Below are 22,285 nucleotides of genomic sequence, written 5' to 3'. Positions count from 1 at the left end.
TAAAGACCCTCATTTCTTTAGCATGTAGCAGCTCACACTTGTACTTCTTGCAATGTTAGCTACTCGAGAGCCATGAAAGTCTGACGATCTTTGCTTCAAAAGCTGGCGAGCTCCTGGTGGCTGCTAACACATAAGCAATGGCTAGACCCGCATGGAAATCTGTAGGCCAAATGTAGCTGTGATATGAAGATGCATGGGAGTTCAGCTGGTCAGAAAATGGATGTATATAAGGCAAAAGAGTACAACTGACACTGTTTGGCATTCAGTGAGTGTGCAAAATTAGTGTAGCTTGCACACCAAGGGGGTGGGAAAGAGAGAAAGCAGGACAAAGGTGGGGGGAAGGTGAAGCAGTTCCCTTCCCAGCCTGGATCCTCCACTGTCTTACCTTGCAATTGCTGGGAGATGTCATGCTGCCTTTATGAAAACATCAACCAGTTGGCGTAGATGGGCATCACATCACAAAGCGCAATGGAGATGCAATAAATTGTAGCAGTTGATGGTATATTATACCAGCGTTTTCTCTTCCTTTCTCTCTCACCCATGGTCTACATCGTCATTCCCCTCTTCGTGCTATCATTAGCTGTGGATGCTCTTTGGATGATCTATGGGCTCTTCCTGACCTGGGCAACAGGCCTCTCAACTCCTCCCTAACCCCCCTGCACAAGACACTTGGGTGTCCTTACGCTAGCAAGCCACACTTCTACCAATACCACCCCACCATAACCTACCCACTTCCAAATCCAGTTTGGACACTTTTCCAGTTTTCAACTATTGGGTGACTCAGGAGAATGGACACAAAATCTGGGGCCTCTGCTCTAGGCCCTGCCATGCTGAAGACCGGCGGGGTGCCTATGAGAAACATGATGGTGGGTACCAGTTCTCTTTGTGGAGCAATGGTTTCCCCATTGACATTTCACCATCATCAGACCTGGCTGCTTTATTGGCAATCCCAGCCCCATTCCCACACTAGATATAAGGCACACTGATGGAGTACTACAGCGTAGAGAGGACTTGCTCTGAAGCTATTCCTGCCTTAGTCTTTCTCTACACCAAACTCAACTAAATCACAGCTATTTTGTGCCGTGTGTATATATATATATAATTTACTAGGCAGATTCCTGACTGCATTTTTCCCAGGTTTGAGACAGCTGAAAGGAATAAAACAGAAAGTTCATCCTCAATTTACATCGTCACTGCCTGCCTGTCTTGCAGGCATACCAGCCCAGCCTTTGGCTTTACTATTCAGTCCATCCAGAAAGAGCACACACCAACTGCAGAGGCTTCCTCAGCCTGCAAAGGGGTTTTAAACCCAAAACCTTGCTAAAATGTTTTTCCCCAACTATTTAAGTCGGTCTAATAAAAGGTATCAGATTCACCCAAAGAAACTTGTCATCCTGCTGAGTTTTCTGCCAGGATCTCATGGAGGGGACAAGTGCCCGGTCCACTATCCTTCCACTATAGGAAGGGATACAGGGGTGATAACCAGCGATCCTCCGGAGTTCAAACCATGCCCTCCCCTCTAATGGCAGGATAATTTTGCATGGTCACTAATTGATTTCTACCCCTGCCGCTGGAGCGGGCTAAGCTAGTTTCAAATTGGGGCCTTCTCTAAATCCTTCTGCTGCTGACTCAATGGAAAGAGCTGGTTCTTTCTCTCTTTTATTCTTTCTTTCTTTTTTTCTTTCTTTCTTCAGTGCACGGCAAACCAGGAGGTGAAGTAACTCGCTTCACGCCCCTCCCCACCTCTGCTACGCCAGTGAATTTCCAATTTTCAGCTAATATCAAGGTCGTGACAGAAAGCGCAGAGGCCCTGGTAGGACATAATGGCAGAAGAATTGTAAATGTTGCTTTTAGCGAATGCAGAATGAAGAAGGGCCAAGGAGGGGAAATTTTCCATTCGGCACCGGCCTCTGAATAAGCGAATACATTTTCTCTTCTAGTGTGTCGCATTAAATTTCCAGAGGTGCTCGGCACCAGGTACATGTCATTAGTAACAGTTTGCGTGGTAATGAATCCTTTTATTTCTCTTCCACACAGCTCATGAATACATAAAGAGGCCGGTTTCAGTCGCATCTGGTTCAACTGCAGGAGCCTCACATAACTTAATTTCATATCCTCTCCAATACTGTAGCAACCCCAGCTGGGGCCAGCCTTAAAGGGACAGCGAGGCTTTCAAATCCAAAGCAGAGCTAGGCTCCGGGATTAGGTTTTCTTTCAGCTGGGCTTTCAATTTGCCGCGTTTCTCGCGAAGGATCAAGACAACGAAAGATGGGGCATTGCACATTTTAACACAGAAATGGGCTATGCTCTTGAAGTCCCTTTCAACCCTTATTTTCTGTGATTCTCCACTCCATTTCCACCACGCATTGCTAAGCTTGAGACGAACATCGGCCGAGACCTTACGACCTATGTCGTGCTGGAAGTCTGCCGGATGGGACGATCGCGGTTCCCTTTGGACCTCGTTGCAGTGTGGACATGTTATAGCTCGAGCAGGAACGACGGGGATTTTCACATGGGCCTCCAAGGTTACGCCCAAGGTCAGACTCGAGGATCTGAGTAGGATTGAGATCTAGGAAACCTGTGAAAACCAACAAGAGGGGATGGATCAGCTAGAGTCCCAGACAGAGAGCAATTTAATTCTCGGGATCGCTAAAGCCCATTCAGAGCAACGTGAAAGGACTTGTTGAAAGAATATGTTTGATGTTCCCCCTTAGGCCAAAGAGATGGGGCCAGGTCTTCAAAAGGTGTATCCTATGCTACTTTACTTTAGCTGAGGTCCTGGTTCTTGGCTCATAAATAAAAAGCTCAGGGAATCTGGTATTGATGACTAGAAAGGGGAAGATGTAACCTAGGATGGGTGTTAAAAAAGATGGGCTCACTCGGCAAAGTTTAACACGTGGACCTTGGTAAAAGTCCGCTGACTTGCGGGACATAAAATGATATGCTATCTGACATGTCTAAACCCATCTTTCACCCAGGAGGGATCCTGAAGAGCTTCAACATCTTTCTGCCAACTGCTGAAACTTGGCCATTTCCTAGTTATAATGCAGAGGCTGTTTAAGAGCTACCCTCAACAGTTTAGGTTTCCATGGGATGCCTTGAAACCCTTTTAAAGCGCTGCAGGGGGCTGTGCCATCTTAGTGCTGTTAGGTATGCAAACACCTACATGTGATTCACTAAACCCAGAGATTGCAAATGGAAATAATCCGTCAGGACAAAACATGCTGGCTTGGTGTAGTCTTTCTGCAGTCTTTGCAGGAGAAGAATGGCTCTCCTTTTTCCAGAGTGAAAAAAACAAGTGAAAGCCAAGAGCTGGGATTTTTGAAGGGTCTAAAATGGTGGAGAACCACTGATTTAGGACATGTAAGGAAGAAGAATCCCATTTACAAATGAAACGGCATGGGAAACAGGCAGTAGGATGAATTAAGCTGGGCTCTTCGAGGGTATTATTCAGCCCCTACAGTCAAGGTCAGATAGAATAATTCAGCTCCCCTTTAGGCACTGAAATAAATGGCCAAGTTCCTACGAGCTCAGCAGGATGAACACAGATGTTCATCGACACCAAGGTCTTCTGAAAATGTTGCTGAGTCCCCCAGTGGGGGATGTTGGATGTTGAGCACTTTTGAAAATCTGCTTTTCCTTTTGGGTGCTGAGGTCCTCTGAAAACCTAGCTCTTCATAGTGTCAGGTATCCAGGTTGTAGCCGTAGCAATCTAGAGGAAAAGGCAATCAGGACTCGTAGTAGAGATGCTATCTTTTACTAGACCAACAATAAAAGAAAAAACCCCTTTAATTGCAAGCTTTCGGGCACAAACACCTTTCATCAGGCATTGGAGAAAAGATTGTAAAAGTTTTCCTGGGTAGAAATGAAAGTTCATATTTCATAGGATCTCACAGAGGAGTCAAGAGACGGAAAATCCCTCTGGGCAGGCAGTTCATAGCTGGTATGGAGCCTCTCACCTCCTGTGAGGATCTGTGATGAGGGTGTTTGTGCCCAAAAGCTTGCAATTAAACAAATTTTTTTTGCAAACATCTTGTTGGTCTAATACAAGATATCATCTCTACTACGAGTCCTGATTGCCTAGCCCTTCATAGTGGAATATGGCCAGGCTGCTGGACCTAACATCTGTTATGGAAAAATACCAGGGAACTAGTGATCACAAGTGTTTGGGACCTTTGTTTCACAGCTGGAACGCAGAGCTTAACACCACTGAAGAGCATGGGTCTAATCCACGGAGAGGAAAAAGCATGGGTGGTGCATGAGCTTAGAAATCTCCTTCCTCTAGACCTGATGAAGCAGAAAACACTAGCAAGAGCTGGATGCAACTGGGGAACAATGTGACTGATGGGGAAGCAATTTTTTAACAAGTCCTTTTAATCTGCTGTGAGCAGCCATGGGGATTGCGAGAGCGGCTCTCTTCTGTCTCCTCCCAACCCAGCGCCCATGCAACGAGGGTTCAGATTTTCACCCGATCAGCCAGTTTTGAAGTTGTTGGCAGCCGTGCACTTGTGTTTGGTCACGGCTATAGACCACTTTCTGTGGCTTGAGCAGGTGAAAATTATCACTTCTGTCTGCACCCTAAATACCTGATCAATGAGCCCAAGGACAATATTGCCACTGGTGTATCTGAGAGGTGGGTTAGGCTCCTCGTGAGGGGGAAAAGGGATTCAGCTCTAGAGGGAGCTTTCAAACTGTCTTGCTGCTGTACTCCTGCTTCCTCCCTAGCTAAGCAGATGCATTCACAAGCCTCCCTCCCTTTATCATTTTTAGATAGTACGGGGTATTCTCTTTAGTCTTTAAAGCACCCCACCCCAACCCTGGGAATGGCGTGACAGTGAATTTTAGCTGAGAAGCGAGTGCCTATCTGTCTCGTGCTCCTTTTGTACTTGCATCGCGGCACTCAGTCGGCTCCTGCAAAAGCCACATCAGCTGCTGCTACGAACGCCAGGATCACTAGCAATTGAGGCTATTTTCTTTCCTTATTTAATTAAAAAGGAAGTCATCTTTCTGTTCAATGCTGTAGCAAATTCCCTGTCCCATCCAGCCAGTAAGCACCAGAATGATCACAAAATACACTGAAGACCAGCCCATCATCCTTAATTTCAACCCTGAGACGGGGTTGCTGGCTTGCTGCTGTGATCTTGTTGCTGTTCAGCTTTGGCACAGATGTTTCATCATCACTGCATGGGAAGTCATGTCCCTGGCTTGGCCCTGAGTACAAAGAGGTGCCCGGCAGAGTGGGCTTGTTAGAAACTTCCCAATCCGAGATATTCTGACATTTTAATAGTTTATTTTTTTTATGCGAATTGGAGTCAAAAGGCACATTTTCCCACTATCCCCCCATTTTTCACAGAGCAACCGTTCCCTTTCTGATCTCACAGTTCTTGTGCTCAAGGGAAATCTACCTTTAGAAGGTGAGTTTGGGAACATTCAAAAGCTGGCTCGGCACCAGGCACGGAGGACTGAACAATGCTACCGACTTTAAGGCACATTATAATCTACCTGATTCCTGACTTCTTCCTTCACACTACAGGTGAGAATGACCCTCCTCCCTTTGGATGGGTCTTGATCTCCCGGTAATCACAACTTATTTTCTTTCGCTAATTGTTTGCTTGCTAACCCTGGAAATTTGCTCTGATTTCACAATGCTACCCACCATTCGTAATCATCGCTGTGCGTCTGTATGCTTCACTCTGCAATCTGAGAAACACCGCCTTGCTCTGGAAAAGCTTGTCTAACTCTATTCCAACCACACAACTGGTCCAATAAAAGATACCGCCCCCTAAAAATCCTTGCCTCGCACAAAATTTCCCCATGGGATAGAAGTTCTAAAATGCTTTAACTTCAGAACCACCAAAATGTTTCATTAATGCAATGCAATGCAATGCAATGCAGTACAGTCTATTATATTATATTATATTATATTATATTATATTATATTAGAATAATAGAGGGGTGGCCAAGCTGAGGAGCTCACAAGCCATTTAAATGTGGCTTCTGAAGAAAGAGAAGTAATGGAGCACTGGACACTGATCACTGGCATTGGGCCCATGCACATATTGAAAGTTTTGCGCTCTGCGGCTCTTGGCCATGTCAATACTTACGGCTAGCAGAGGTAGGAAGTTTGTCCCCCCCCGAATAATCGTATTTAATGCACACATGATGCTAAGTTTAACACTTTCAATGGAGCATTACAATAAAATTTCACTGAGAAAATAATCAGTTTCTCAGGAAATCCTGAGCCAGGCTCAACATGCCGTTGATTTTAGCCAGGGGAGTGGGTAACCACTAACCAGCACTATGCAGGACTAGGCACGTGTGACAGGCACAGTTCTCCCAGCGGCTTTCTGTTTGTGTCCCATGAAAAGCAGAGGTGGGGGAGAATCAAGCACTCGGATGCAAGTGCCTTGCACCGAAGGGCTGCTTTGAAAAGTCTGGAGCTTGGCTTTGTGGATTAGAGACATCTCTGTGACAACGCAGCTTGTGATGAAGGTCAGACTCAAATCTTGGGACGACTGTAGTTTTCAGGGGAACTGATGCAGGAACTATACTCTCACGCAGAGGGATGAGAGCTGGGCGCACGGGTGCCTGCATAGGCTTCCCGCTGATGAGAACTGTGCTATCTGGCTCCCAGCACTCTCCCCAGAAGTGGCTGCATTTTGATTCTCTCTGAAGTTAGTGATGTACTTTGGCATCCTTTAGGTTGAAAGGCAAATGAAAATACATATGTAAACTATTCTAATGCTTCTTATTACAGGCTCGGGGGATTTGAAGCTTTTCACTTGCCAGGAGCTCAAGACTCAGGCGACCCATTTGTTTGCGGCTTTAGTTAAAAGAATAAACTTCCAATGCACCAGGCAGGTAAAACGCGGGACTGTGCAAAGCTGATAAAGGAACAAATCTGAGCACTAAGCCAACCCATATTCCATGAAAGGGTTGCACTCTCTTACAGGAATAGTTACTCATTCAGGGAATAGAGCCATCAAGAGGTACTGTTTGCTTTGCGTGCTAAACAGGCTTCTGCTGGAGATTTTCCTATAACTAATTTCCTAATTCCACTCTCTGATAAGAACAGGAAGAGTTATTTTAGCCTTGAGTGGCTGATCTTAATCCCACCTTCCTGCTTTTTTTTTTCTTTCCATCAGACCCCTTCAATCCTCTCCTCTAGGAGGAAGAAAAGAAAAAGCTAGGTGTCTCTTGAACTCATTTATGCTTTTTGCTTCAATTGCCTTCTCTGGTAACTTATTCCATATGCTTATTACCTTTTTGCATGAAATAGTTTTGCTCAAGTTCCTCTATTTATTCCTGGCTGACTTTAATCAGTTACAGTCGCAGAAATGGGTCGGCCGCGGAGGGCTTTGGAACAAGGGAATTTGGATTTGAACTCCCGAAACGGCCCAAAAAGGCTGAGCAGGCTGAATAGGTGCTGGTATGGGAGAAATGGAGCTCCCCCAATGAGCCTTTGGGTCAGGTTCAGTTTCCCAACGACCCCTTTGCTGAAGGGAAAGCTGAAGGCGCAATGCTATCTCGCGGGCCCGATTCTGATCTCAGTTGCCCTGGGGTCAGTCCTCTGCTGCAATCACCCGAATGACTCCAATGCCGTTTAAATAAACTAAAACCTGTCTCATCAGGACACTTCAGTTGGTAGAGCAAGCAACCAATGGTGTAGATATATAAAATTAAGTCAGGGGCAGAGCAGGTATATAAACTCTATTAATACCAGCTCAGCTGAAATGCAGCTAAGACCCAAGCCTACAAAAACTGGAGAGTCTCAATGCAACTCAGTTCTGCCTGGTCTGGGGATCAAAGGGAGGGAGGGAGCTGAGGACACACAAATTTACTGCAGTTGTGACCTCAGCTTGAACTTCAGTTCAATCAGAAAAGGAAACCAGCAGTAAATCTGCTCAAACCTTTGCCCTGCAGAGGATTCATTTCATTCCAAATCCCAACTCCCGTGCAATTAGTGGCACCTTCACTGCTTGCAATCCCAGGTATTCAGCAGTATTCATAGGACTTGTCCTTTTGTGGCCTACGTGGTTTTTCTGAACGCAGATACATATTTGTTTTAAAAAAAAAATTAGTTTTGTTCATGTTCGGGATAGGGAGGAAATCCTATAAATATGGAAAACCCCTGTTTTCTCTGGTTTTCACAAGCTGATTTTTGGAATTAAATCTATACCTCTGGGCTGAGGGATTTTTGATGAGCACCTGATAACGTTCGGGGGAAATAATTGACAAAAGTTAGTTCATTTTGGTAGCGGACAAACCTGACCAGTTCTCATCATCTCTACCCTAGAAACCGCAGGGCTGGGTGTTGGACCACGAGAATCCACTATCAAGAACGCCAAACCTTGTGCTACTCCCTGATGCACCAAATGACACTGTTGGGCCCTTTGATGGGAGCTTTTTTGCACATGGGACAGCTGAGACCGTGCAAGTCCAGGAGAGTTCAGCTCTAACTCATGCAAGGCACCTGGCTGTGAGTGACTCCGGACCGTGGATGGGTTGGGGACAGTCTAGCTTGTTCTTGGTTCTTGTATGTCTGGTGCCCCTTACCAACCAGCTGCACCATGCTTGAGATAAAAGCTTAGGGAATCCCCTCTGCTGGGTGCACCGGTTGCTCCCTGCATCTGACCCCCGATGCTAGCACAGGTGTAGCTGGTGCAAGGCCAGAGTTAATGGCAGGGTGCATTATGCAAGGTGTGGAAGCTGGGCAGGGCTGTGCTGATGGTCACGGCCAAGTCCAGGGTCAGGGTCCAGCCCCTGGACCGGCTCCTCCCTGCCTGTCCCTTAACATGCAGCCACCTTTCCAGCTCGGGCAAGGCTGCTGAGGGAGATGGTGTATGGTGGGGTGGTCGGTGGTTACAGAGGAGGACTGGCCTCGAGGTCCACCCTAACTAGCAGCATGCGTAAACCCTCACGGGCACCTCAGACCTGGGCTGAGGCTTGTCTTGAGCTGCCCCATGGAGCCCGGGTATCGGTAGTCGGAGGGAAGCCGGCACTCTCAGCAGGTCCATTGCAGGTGTCTCCTGCAGGGCACCCCAGTTCACTGATTTGCTGTTTAAAACACACATCTGTCCCTGGCACTATATTTGGCCCATGCAATGCTCACAATGCCCTCTGCAGCTCTCACGCTGGCTGGGGGGGTTCCTTTGAGCAGGGGCTTCAACAGCAGTAGGGGATGCTGCATGCCAGCCCCAGCTGCTGCCAGCTGCGCCAGCTAGCACCTTTTCTGCAGCCTTTTGCCATGCAGAGAGCACAGCGCTCCCGGCCTCTCTTGTCCCACTGATCTTAATGCTTTCCAAAATCCAAAGTGGACTTCACAGCTTTGGACCTGACTGTTTCACAGTGTATGCAGGTTACGTCCAAAGGTGGCTCATTGCATTTGTGATTTCCCTTCCCTCTTCCTTGCAAATGTTCTGCCCCCAGGAGCAGCTTGGTAAGAAGGTTCAGTGTACCTGGGATTAAGCACACTATGGTGATTTGCGGGGAGGATATCGTCAGTGCCGCTAGGACTGGTGCTCACTTGCAAAATATTGATGCAAACGCTTTATTGCTTGGATTCCATCTCCAAATTTGGCACAAACTCTTAAAGGGAGAAGTGGATTTTCAAGGTAATTCTTTCTTTCAGTGAAAGATTGCACAGCTTTTAAAGAGGAACCCTTCAAAATACTTCCTTTCTGAAATGCAGACCTGCTTTTTAAAGATGTTAGCAAGGAAGGGCACTCTATTAAATAACAAAGAAATGTGACATAGGGCTTAGAGTTTCATGTGCCAACTCCTCTGCAGAACAATTTAGACACGAGCTGCGGAGAAGGACTTGAAATAATCAGATGTCAATATTATTCCAAAAATTTGCCATGACCTCATCTAGATTTGCCAAATGGATGTGAAGAATGCCACCTTCCTAAGCGCTGTTCCGGAGTCTGAAGCTTGATAAAAAATGCTCCTGGCTCTCATGATTTGGGGGAGAAAAAAAGCCCTAAGCCCATATCTTAAAAAGCATGAACCAAGCTCAATGAAGCTTTTCTTCTCAGCCACAAGGAATAGAAATATTATAATGGGCTTCCCCACTAGTGTGGGTTACAGGGGAAATGGCTTGAGAGAAGGCAGAGAAGTGGAAAATGGCTGTCTGAGGGCTCCAGCTTCACTAAAGATTGCTGCATTTTTGACAATATGATTTCCCCTTTGGATCCTCCTGGGAAGAATGAGATGGAAAAAGTGGGATCTCCTTATGCTACTGCATTTACACAGGCAGACACACATGCATGTGCGCACACAGGGCTGTGTGCATACACACCTGTACACACACATGTATATATTTAAATCAGTGGCTCACTCTGAGACCCCCTGGCATTGCTTGCTATGCCAAGAAATTAAAACGTTCAAACTGCGGTTGACAAGGGGCGGCAAATGATGCTTCCTTCGGCATGTTACTTGCTCAGTATTTTTGCCCAGGACCCAGTGACGGCTGGGGACAGCTGATTTAAATGAATGCCTACATTCTTAGGAATTGGTATGAAAAATGGCTCGGGTAACTAAAGTAATCGTCACTGTTCATCACCAAAAGGGCAGAGGCAGTTATGATGACCACAGAGGTGGATCTTGTACTTGGGCAATGCTATGCTCAGCACAGCTGAGTTAACACCAGAGGTAACTCAGGTTAGTTGGGCCGGGATTGGCCTAGTCTGGGTGCCGGTAGCTGCACTGCCAACTTGACTTAGTGTATTCCCACTTGTGTTTTATTTCTTAACGTCTGCCACGAGGGATTCTTGTGGCACATCCTATAAGCTGAGCCGCTCTATGAATCTTTCCCAGAGAGCAGTGGGGAAATTTGTCTGCTCCTTTGGGCACACGGGGGGCATTATGGGAAGGCATTGGAGGACTAGCAGCAGTCCTCACCGCAGAGTGCTCTCAGTGCAGCATGGGCAGGGTACCGGCACTGCTCTGGCATTAGTTTGCCTCCCTGGAAAAGCCAGTGGGTTGGGGTGGAAAACACTACCACACTCAGGGGACTCTGAGGTCCTTCTTTAATAAATGTGAGCCCTGAGGGTGCAGGTGTGAATCGCTAGCCTCAGCCCTCCTCCGAGCCCCCTGATCCCAGGTCATCCCCTTGTGCAACTTGCTTTCACCTAACTCCTAGGGGAAGGGCACAACCCTTTCACTCCAGCATAGCTGTACTTGCCTATCCTGGGGCATAAGGCTAATGCTTAAATGTTGCTTACACTTGGGTAGGTGGCCCCTGACTTTGCTGCAAGGAGACAGGTTAAATCACAGCGTAGAGGTAGATCAGGACCTTATTCATGAATAAAACATTCGCACATACATATTCAAAGTAGCCTGGTACCATCTAGTTGCTACAGTCTGGAAAGGGGATTCTGTTGTAGCCTGTCTGAAACTTCACACTTGTCTTGAAGGGTTTAAGTAACACTCAGGCAGGTGATCAAAGCTTCTCATGCTTTTAGTTTTTCATTTGGGTCTTGCATTTCAAGCTTTGAGTGCCAGACAGAAGGGGCTGAAACGTTGGTGGGAGTTGTCTCTGCAGGGCAATGTATTAAATAGCAGAGATCTGATTGTCTGACTGGGTCTCCAGCTGGGCTCCCCGGCTATCCCCTTTTCAACCTGTCAGCTGGGACCATAGCTTCCACGCTACCGTCACTTTTGTATGCACCTAAAAAGTAGGCAATCCCCGCACAAAGATTTTAACTTACGTTGGAGAGTGTTTTTCTCCATCACACAAAAAAGCCAAGGAAATCAAAATTTACGGGAATAGTTCACACAAGAGACAAGACCACTACTCAGGAATTATTGCACTTGATCAAAACAGCTAATACCTTCCCTAATTCATTCTGTTCAGATCCAGCGATGTTATCCCCCCTTTACACACAGTGAAGAACTAAAGATCCCGCCGTATCTCGCAACCTTAATTCTGACCCGCTCGTTTGGCGTTTTGCTGTCGTACTCCATGACGCGTTCCTGCGAGACACAAATATTCACATGAAATACGTTTATATCAGACTTTTTTTTTTAGTAGTGCGCCAGGCCCAATGCTGGAAGCTATTTGAAAGTCACAAAATAAATACATAGTAGAGGGTCACTGGTGTTTGGAGGAAGAGAGACATTTTGAACATCAGGTCAACTTTGCATTCTTTCTCGGCCAGAGCGCACCAAGGCTGTAATTAAGAACCACTCTTATTATGATGCTAATGAAGAAACCCTGTGTCTTCTGAGTCCATATCCAGTAGGCAACTTTGGTTTCTAAGTTATTGAAGTTGCTTTCAAAAGTCTGGATTCAAGGTCGAGTATTGCTGTGTAATTATCTCTTTGTGATTCACATGTGACATGGTAAGTTTGGCTTCTGCAATCCTTCGCCTTCTCCCTGTACTGATCTCCAAAGGACATAGAGGTAACTAAGACTCAGGAGGCCGATGAAGTATTGTTGCATTTGTTTTATGGGCGGTTTAAGTAAAGGGCCTGTATGAGACTTGCTGGCCGCCATCTAGCACACCATTTAAGAACACAAGTCGTTTGGCCGATGAGCAGGCCCACTGAAGGCCTGTGTTAATTGAAGCACGTGTTTGAGTGCCCTGCTGTGTTAGGAATAAGAGAGCGTAGCACTTTGCAGGATCGAGCTCCTAGAGAAGTCACGGCCAATGTTTTCAGCCATGGGCACCTGAAGTTAGATGCTTCACTCCATAGCAAAGCACCCGTTAGAAGTAGTTTCCAGGCTTGATGAGCAGATTGATGGGAGCTCTTAAGTATTTTGGACCCTAGGCATGATTCAGTTCCCAAGTTCCTGATGGAGGCGTCTGACTTCAAACACCCAAATCTGAACATTTTGCCCAAAGTATTATGCAGTCTTATGCGGTGACTTGCCTGGTATTATGCAGTGAAAGACATGGGAACTTCTGGCTCCCAGATTCTTGTTGCAACCGCCAGACCAGGCTAGGTAGAAAATACTCAGCATGGGAGAAAGTGTTGTGTGCCAGGCGTAAGCAAAATGCAGACAGGGCTGGGCACAGCTGGGCGGCATTGCCCCTCCTCTCCTGGGGTATCTATCCAGACTTGTCCCTGCCACCGTGCAAGCAAAGGGGCCTCTTTGACCGCCTTTCTCCTCCCCACCTGCCCTCTCTTCCCTTCACTAGTCTACCTACTTCTGCAAAGTTTCACATTTTTAATTCTTTTTTTTCCCCTCTGTATGTCTGCATGTGTGTGTGTGTAATAATTCCTCTGATTTGCCTTGTATCTCCAGCCATAAAAAGAGGACATAATGGCAAAATAATTAAAAAATAAAAGAGAGGGGAAGCAAAAAAAAATCATTTTGCGGGAGAAGGGCGGGCGGGGGAGAGATCTGCGGAGCTAGTAGATAACCAGCAGATGTGATTTTTGCAGATAAGCGTAGTAATTTAGATAAATCTGGAGGCTTTAGAGCCTTTCGCTTGCGTTCTCTTTCTTTCTGTCTGATTTTTTTTTTTCAATTTTATCTCGCAAGTCGAGAGGAGGGGGAGCAAGGAGGGGGGGAGCTTAATCTTTGGGTAGTTTTTCTTTTCTTTTTAATGTGTTTTTCCCCAGAAGGTGGGATAATGCGAGCCACGCTCACACCCGCATACACCCCCCCCCGTGTGCGCGCACATACACACACATACACACACACACGCGCGCACACACAGAAGCCGGGGCTATGTTTTTTAAAAGCGGCGGACAAAAATCAAAATATTTGAAAATGTATTTCATGGTAATTATGTCATATTTCATGGACTGATGCCACTACTGAAAGAGAGCCTGAATGCCTTAATTTGTATAGAAATTGTAATCATTTGTTCATTTCAAGGTGAAAATTGCATTTTTTAATTTAAATTGTATCCTGCGTGATAGTCTATTATCTAGTAAAATTGTCTCCATGTCTGAATGCCTTATATGCAGCTGCAATGCTTGTTACAAATCCAGTTATATTCATAAAAGCTTTGTCGACGTCTCGGGAAATGTGAACAGTTTCTTGTGGGTTTCTTCTTCTATTTTTTCTCCCTTTTCCCTCCCATCCCTGATCACCCCCCCATCCCTTTTAGTTTTTTTTCTCCCAATTGAAGTAAACCCATATCTGCTAATAATAATAATTAGCCTGGGTGTAAATGAAAGGCGATCGGAGGTGGAATACAGCCGGCACGGAAAGCTCTCGCCGTTCCCACTCAGGGTTTTCTTTTTCCCTCTGGTGAGTCCTTTTGAGGGTGTGTATTATTTGGGGATGAAAGGCTGAACAGAAAGCAAACTCTCTTTCCAAAGATAAGGCAGGCCCCGATCCTGCAGTGAGGTCCTGGGGGGAGGATCTGTGCAGTGCCCCCCCCAGGGGCAGAGCACATTCAGTCACAGCCCAGGCGGATGCGGCCAAGGGCTTGAAGACAGATGTGTCCTCTGGTGTGGGTCTTTAATGCAACTAAGGTCTCTGGTAGTGTCTGCTTTAAATTAGGAGAGCCCTATATGGGGGTACCTATGGGGCCACTGCAACTTAGAGTGGTCCGTGATCCCCTCTGCGGGGACTTGCCTCCTGCTCCTGGCATCTCCCCTGCTGAGGACAGTGTAGGGGGCCACGCAGTGCCTGCTCTGGGTGATCTCTCCCTCGGCTGTTGAGATGAAATAAATTTTTGGGTTACTTCCCCCTCTGTTGGTGGCAGTGGCTTTGAAGGGCACTTGGCAGGTAGCATCCCTCCTTCTAAACTTGCACCTTTTATCCAATGACTTCCATGTGCTTTTAGAAGCATGCTTTATTTAGATATCATCGTCCCCACCGTGAGGTCAGTGTTAATGACTGTCCTTCTTAGTGAGCGCGTCTACACGTGCGCATTTACTGCACAGAAACTGAAATTTTACTGTGCAGTACGGGTGCACGGCTACACATGCATGCCCGTACTGCGCAGTCAATGTGCCAACTTGTACCTCCTCGAGTGTAAATTTGGTACCTGCATCATGAAGGTATCCAATTTACGCCCAATTAGTTACTGTGCCGTAACGCATGTGTAGATGCCTTACTGCACAGTAACACTGTGTGTGTGGACTGATTTGGGACTAACTTTAGTCCCCAAGTCAGTAAACGCACAGCGTTAATGTGTCTTAATGCCTGCACGTGTAGACGCCGGCCTAGTCCCACTTACTGTGCAGTAATTTACTGTGCAGTATTTTAAGCCAGCATAAATGCATGTGTAAACACGCCCAGTGAGTGGGGAACTGAGTCTGTCCTGCCCAAGGTCACCGGGTACATTGGTTGCAGCAATAGAGAACGGGTCTGGGGACCCCTCAGCCTTTGCCAGGAGCACTGCACCCACTGTTTTGCCAGCTGCCCTGGCCATGTAGAAGAGGAGGCAAATAAGGCATTTATCCCAGCAGTTGTTCCTTTACATTTATCCTCAATGGAGAGCTTTTTTATGGTCACTTCCCCACAAAGTATCGGTCATCTTGTTCCTCTTTTCCTGACTCACTTTGGCTTTCTCGAGCAGGTTGAGTTGCATGCGTCTCCATTCAGGGCCCCTCACTCCCCCTTCCAGCTGGACCACAGGGGCATGGCCGGTGATGCCAGGAAATTCTGTTTCTCCAAATGACTGAGCCACTCGACGCCAGGTCCCACAATCATATTCTCCTGGGATTAACCAGCGAGCGGTGCAGTCTAACAGTGTGGCCTCAATCTTAAAGCAGTACCAAGGAGGGCTGGATCCCTGGATCCTGGTCTTGCTGCTATGATCTTGGAGACTAACATCTGCTTTGCTGAGGTGGTGTGGGGATTCGGGTCTGTCTGCATTGCACTTACTGCCTGAGCTAGCTCTAAACTAGGTAGCTTGGTCATCAGGAATAGCACAGATCTCAGCTTGGCCCATAATATCTGCTTGGGAAGCTGGGGAGATTCTGGGGTCCTTAGCTCACATGGAGCTCCAGGCTGCCACAGCTAGATTTCTGTGGATATCTGAGCTAGTTTGGGGATGGCTGCATCACCCTGCAATGCAGAAAAGCTCACAAGTTTCCATAGTGTTTTGAAATCCTCAGACAACTATTGCCATGTTGGGCCACATCAGGGTCCATCTTGTCTAGTACCTTATCTTTGATGGTGACTAGCACCATCATCTTCAGGGCTTCAAGAAACCCTAGGGGAAAACCTGCCCCTCATGCCTTTCTTCCTACCCCCAGCTGTTAGAGGATGATGTATAACATGTTATATGTTCCAGAAATGCAGGGTAATATTCTCAGCTGGTGTAGGTCAGCATAGCCAAATGACTTCTGTGGAGCTAAGCTGAATGACGCCACCCAAAATAGTGCCCTATATAGTGCAGAGTATTCATTACATTCATCTTTAAGAAAAATCAGCCCTGCATGGAAATCCTTTTTCGGACACTTTCATATTCTTCCCTTTCTCAGAATACCCTTATTGCATGCAGGTCCGCAGCCTATTATAATAAACTTCTCTACACCTATTCTGAAAAGAAATCGATCATGAAATGCTGTAATGCTAAAGGCTGCCAAGCTAAATTTGACAGCACTCAGGCCAGCAATGACAGGACTCAATGGCCATCAAGAAACGTGCTAACCTCCAGGGCCAGAGAAGGTAGTCCTGGCAAGTCTCAAAGTTATTAGCAGTGCAGTCGATACAGGCAAGTGCGACAGGATGCATTATGCCTCAGGTGTATTTGAAGTTTGTGGGTATGTGTGCGCGCACTGGGAGGTGTATTATGCTTTGTGTGGCTTCATCTGTGAGACTCAGCGGGTATATATAGCCATGCCAGACTCCATCTTTAAGGGACAGCTGTAGAGTGATATATATATATATATTGCTCATAGAATTGGCTAGAATGGGATATACTGCAGAAAGGAGCAAACATCCCCTCCACAAAGCCTTGCCAACATATCTGCATCCTGACCTGAAATACTCCCTTCCTCCCAGCCATATTTTACTATTGTGGTGAATCTACAGCCGCTGGACCTGAGACATCTGGATTTGCTATCCTTGTGACTGAAGCGGGCTTTGATCTCATTGGTGCAGATTGCAGGAGCCCGGTCGGGAGATGGATTAGGGCATGAGTGAGCAATTTGGCCATCAGGGTGGAAGGGAAATGGCACGTTAGAAACATAGTGGGAAAGGTGATATGCTATAGCGGGGGTGCAGGAGGAGAAAGAACTAAATGACTCAGACTTATAAACCTGGGAGAGTGCAAGGGCGATGCTTTTGTCAGCTGCAATGGAGAATAGAGAGGGCTTGGGAGGAAAGATACGGGTCCTGACTCTCAGTCACACACGGGGTCTTCACACACTACTTTAAAGGGACCTTGAATGAGCTCAGGCCCCATGAGCTCTGTTTTGGCTATACTGCACCTAACCGCCATTGATATTATTCAGGCCACTTCCTGCCAATCAGTCAGAAAGGAGAATTAAGCCAGTGAGTCAGGCCAGGGAAATATGCAATAGAGGCAGCAAAAGATAATATTTAGCCTGTGTGGTTTGATATGGAGAAGACTGAAAGACTTGGAAGAGGAGCTGAGGCCCAAGGGTCTCCACCAGCAACAATTTTTAGGGAAATAGCTGTCATTTGAACCAGTCTTCTCCAGCCCAAAAGAAAAGGGCCCCTGTCAAAGGTGCATCAGGTCCGGCAGGTACCCAGGCTGAAAGAAGACCCCGCCGATCCGTCTTCACTTTGAAATCCCTCAATCTCTGTATGCAAAGAGTGCCCTTGCATATAGGCTTCTGACCTAGGGGGGAGGGCACAATGCAGGAAGTTCACTAGGGAATGGACACAAAAGCCCAGAGGCATGTAAAGAGGCAGGGGTCTTGGATAAAAACTCGGTAAGGGGAAGCAATAGCGGAAGCCTTAGCAATGGTCTATGGGAGAAGATGGGATGATCCATTAGATACCTGAAGCACTGGGAACAAATGGGGAAGAATTGGAGGTCTTTGGACAATCACAGGATTATGATGTAGGTGGGGTCGCCGAGATGTGGCGGGATAGTTTGCATGACTGGAGTACGGTTGCAGAAGGGTATCACTTGGTCAGGAAGGAGAGATGGGATAAAAAGAGGAGGTGTTGCCCCACATATAAAGGCCATGCACGCGTGTTCAGAGGTGCAGCACAAAGCGGAAGGTAGACCCGTTGAAAGCCTCTGGGTAAAGGGCAGAGGGGAGAGCAGCAGGGGCATGTCGTGGTGGGCATCTGCTACAGGCCACCAAACCAGGAGGAGGAGGAGGTGGACGGGGCCTTCTTCAAACAATTGGTGAAAGCTTCTAAATTGCAGGACCTGGTTCTCATGGGGGACTTTAATTATCAGGACCTCTGCTGGGAGGGAAACACAGCAATGCACAGCAGTCTAGCAAATTCTTAGAGTAGTTTTGGGGATAACATTTTAATAGAGATGGTAGAGAGAGCAATTAGGGGGAAATCTCTTCTCAACTTGCTGCTCACAAGCAGGGAGGAATCGGTTGAGACGGTGAAGGTGGAAGGTAATTTGGGTGACAGTAGCCATTAAATGATAAGAGTTCAAGATCCTAAGGGGAGGAAGGCAGGCGAGCAGCAGAATAAAGACCCTGGACTTCAGAAAAGCAGACTTCAGCAAACTCAGGGACCTAGTGGTCGGGATCTCCTGAGAAGCAAGTCTGGGGAGAAAAGGTGTCCAGGAGAACTGGCTGTACTTTCAGGAGGCCCTTTCAAGGACACAGGATGTGATGGAAGAAAGGGGAGTGCAACAGGAGGCCAGCCTGGCTAGAAGTGCCTGGCTATTAGGCAGCAATCTCGTCACTGAATTGAAACTCAAAAAAAAAACTTACAAAAAAATGGAAACTTGGTCATTGTACTAGGGAAGAGTATAAGAGTATCATATGGGCATACAGGGAGAAAATTAGGATGGCCAGGGCATGATTTGAGATGCAACTGGCAAGGGATATAACAGGCAATGAAAAGGGATTCTACAATAATACCTGTATATAATAATACCTGAAGAGTGATTATAGAGAGGATGGAGATGGGTGTTTCTCTGTGGCGGTAGGGGCCAGGATAGGAGCAATAGCTTCAAGATGCATCAGAGGAGATTTAGGCTGGAGATTAGAAGGAGCTTTCTGACTACGAGAGTGGTCAAGTGTTGCAACAGGCTGCCTGGACCCATGCAATCCCCATCCCTGGAAATTTTCAAGAGCCGGTTGGACAGACACTTGGGTGGGATGGGTTAGTCAAGGACGACTCTGACTTGAGCACGGGGCTGGACTAGATGGTCTTGTGAAATCGCCCCCAGCCCTACTTTCCTATGACCCTAAGATCTTCTAGAAGTCGGTACTGTCTTCAAAGGGGGAAATCCAGCAGCCTTAATGTAACCAGCATAACATCCAAGGGACGGGGTCTGTGGTGAGCAACAGCCCAGCTCTTTCTTAACCCAAGTTGGTGCTTTTTAGCAATGAGACACACGGTGGAGCAGGCAGAGACATTGGCTGGAATTACTTCCCAGGGGATGTATCACATGCACTTTTGAAGTCCAATGACAAGGAGACAATACAGCGACTATAATGTGACCTTTGAGTAACCCATGCGCCGTGATAGATCAGAACTGGGTCCCTGGACTGCAGGATGCAGCGTGTTTGCAAAAGTTGGCAGCTGGTGTCAAATTGACTCGAATTTGATTTATCGCTGGCTTATCAGCAGATTATAGCTGATGACAGCTTAGAGCCATAATTGACCATTGATACTAGTATAAGGAGCTGTATCAGTTTGAGCTGCTCCCTCGTGGTACAGCTCTTGCCCTTGATGTCTTTCAGAGGGTAATGGATCGAAAGTTGCAAGGCCTGGGAAATATCCTGTTCCACTTAGATAAGGTTTTGAATCGTTAAGGGAGAGGAAGAAGAGCACTTGCAACAGCTGGGGGCAGTGTTGAAACGCCAGCCGGCCGGAGGTGACAGAGCTCTATTGTCAGAGCCAAGTCCCTTCGGCAAAGGACTGCAACGAGACGCAAGGACTTTGCCGTTCGGCAGTATCGTCCGTCCACACGTGAAAGAAGGGTTGCATTTGGAAACGGTTCCTGCCTCTTTTAACGTCTCTATGTGATAATCACCATTGCATGTTTATATGAAGCCTGTCCCCCAAAGAGCTTTCCAAATGTAACTCTTACATGGCAGCGATGCCCACCGCTACCGACATGTGTGCGTCCACGTGGCGAAACACGACAGCTGTTAACCTGCATTGTGGGACGCTTCCGGGTAGGAAGTGAAGCGGGAGAATACAATTTACTATCGCTAGTAAGCCAAGGGCTAGTATCCTTGCCTTTCATATGTTTATGGTGAATCTGTAATGCCTGCAAGGCTCTGAAGCTCGGCTTTACCTTTCACCGCAAAACCAGTATGTTAACTAGTACAGTGCCCCTAACGATTGATTTAGATTCGGAAATCTGCCCGTGCTATGTACCGCATTGCCTGCATTTCTCTTGGTGATCCCCCATCCTTGAAGTGTGTATTTGCAATCCAGCCTACTTTCAGACCGAATGGGAAAGCCAGATGGGGTAGAAGCAGCATGTAGAAAGCTTGAAAAGGGTTGTCTCCTTTTGCCGGGTCTCTGGGGCAACTCTGAATGCAAACCAGCATTGTACCAGACAGGATGGTAGCATTGTGTAGAAGTGGGCTGGATACCTCTTGATTTTCCTCTTGGTCTAGAATAGGTTTGGTGCATCCTAATTGCCTAATTTATTCTCGTGGCCCAGGCTCCAATCTCTCCTGAAGAATGACAACGCCTGGGGACTTCTGGAGAGAGCTCTTCCCAACCACGTTATGGATGCAGTAGAAAGGGGAGGATTTTGAAAGGGGAATTTGGACCCCCAACTCTCACGGAGAGGCCATAGGGATCGGGCACCCCGCTCTTGTGTGTGCTTTTGAAAATCTCCCCCTAAATGCTCATATTGGGGAAGAGATGAGATGGACTGAAAAACGCGCTTGAAGGATTTCAGCTAAAGAGCTTGGCAAATCAGGCTGTGACCCGTGTGGAAAGCTAAATATGCCTGACAAACCCATATCCGAATATTGGATGGGAGCCTGACATCAGATGGCTAGAGAACTAAGGGAAGAAGGCTGCAGACATTTTCTGGGCAATCCCCGGGGGTAGCACTGCTCTTCTCTTGGCAGAGGGGCCCGTGGACCTGCCTGGGGAGGCCCCAGTGAAGACACAGCGCACGCTGTTATCGAGCACTCTTCACCGTGGTATCTGTGAAGACATGTTGGACAATGCAAACACCAGGTGATGCTCACCCTGCTGAGACCCCCTTGGACACTGGCATGTTGCTTAAATCTAGGAAGTTTGCAGTTTTGCTTTAAATGAGGTGGGCTGAAGAAGAGCTCTCCTGCACAGCAGGGCTTTCTGCTCCTGGTACCCTTGTGGAATTGGACAGCTCAGATCTCAGACATCAGAAAAATCAGGGGATGCTCAATGGAGGTCTCCTCACCTATCCCCGAGAACATTGTTGGGTATCGCAACAGGAAGATAAACCACACACTTATGAATACAAGGGAATGCATAATTAAAGATGCTGTTTCACACACCATGACCACAGCGTTTTAACTCTGCCCCGTTGGGCAAAAAAGAAGTGCAACGCGGCCCGTCAAAGTGTCTCACTCTTTTGCACATGGGAGCTCCTCTGGGAATGAGAAGCTGTTTCTTCTGCACCTGTTTACAAGTTACCCACCCTTCCAAGACCACCACGGATGCCTGTTGTTGTGGCAGACCTGTGATGTGGATATTGGGCAGTACATGCAGAATGTGACTGACCGTTTGTACAGGGGGAGCCACCGGTGCAATGACATTTGACCCTTCTCGACTGTCTGGCATCGAGAGACGAATAGCTCTCTTTCCAACCCACGAGTCATTTACTCCACCATTTGTGATTCCCTCTTGGAAGTTTCCCCAGCCCTGTTGATTTTGCACGTTACTATTTGGCAAAACCGACTTCTTGAGTGACCCTGCAACTAAAACGGTGGCTTTTGTTCAACCCACCTGCTTCCTTGCCCTACTGACTCATTATTTTTTGTTACCCAAAACAATGGGCTATGTCTAGAGCTGGCTGTTCATGTTTTTCCTTGAATTTTCCAGGGTTTTCATGACTAGTAAAAACACGAAAGCCAAAATTTGGGGGTTTTTTAATTAAAAAAAAAAAAGAATTTTGGCAAAATATTGCTAGGTACCAAAGAAGGCCATTTTCCATCCAAGCTACGTGGAGAAAAGGTTTGACAAGTGCTAGTTAAGTTCCTTGTTTCTGCTGGCTCTTACTCTGTATGCTTTGCTGTGGTAGCC

The sequence above is a fragment of the Alligator sinensis genome, unplaced genomic scaffold (assembly GCF_000455745.1).
Source record: "Alligator sinensis unplaced genomic scaffold, ASM45574v1 scaffold1719_1, whole genome shotgun sequence".
Lineage (NCBI taxonomy): Eukaryota > Metazoa > Chordata > Crocodylia > Alligatoridae > Alligator > Alligator sinensis.
The sequence above is the reverse complement of the archived record's forward strand: the minus strand, read 5'-3'. Positions refer to the sequence as shown.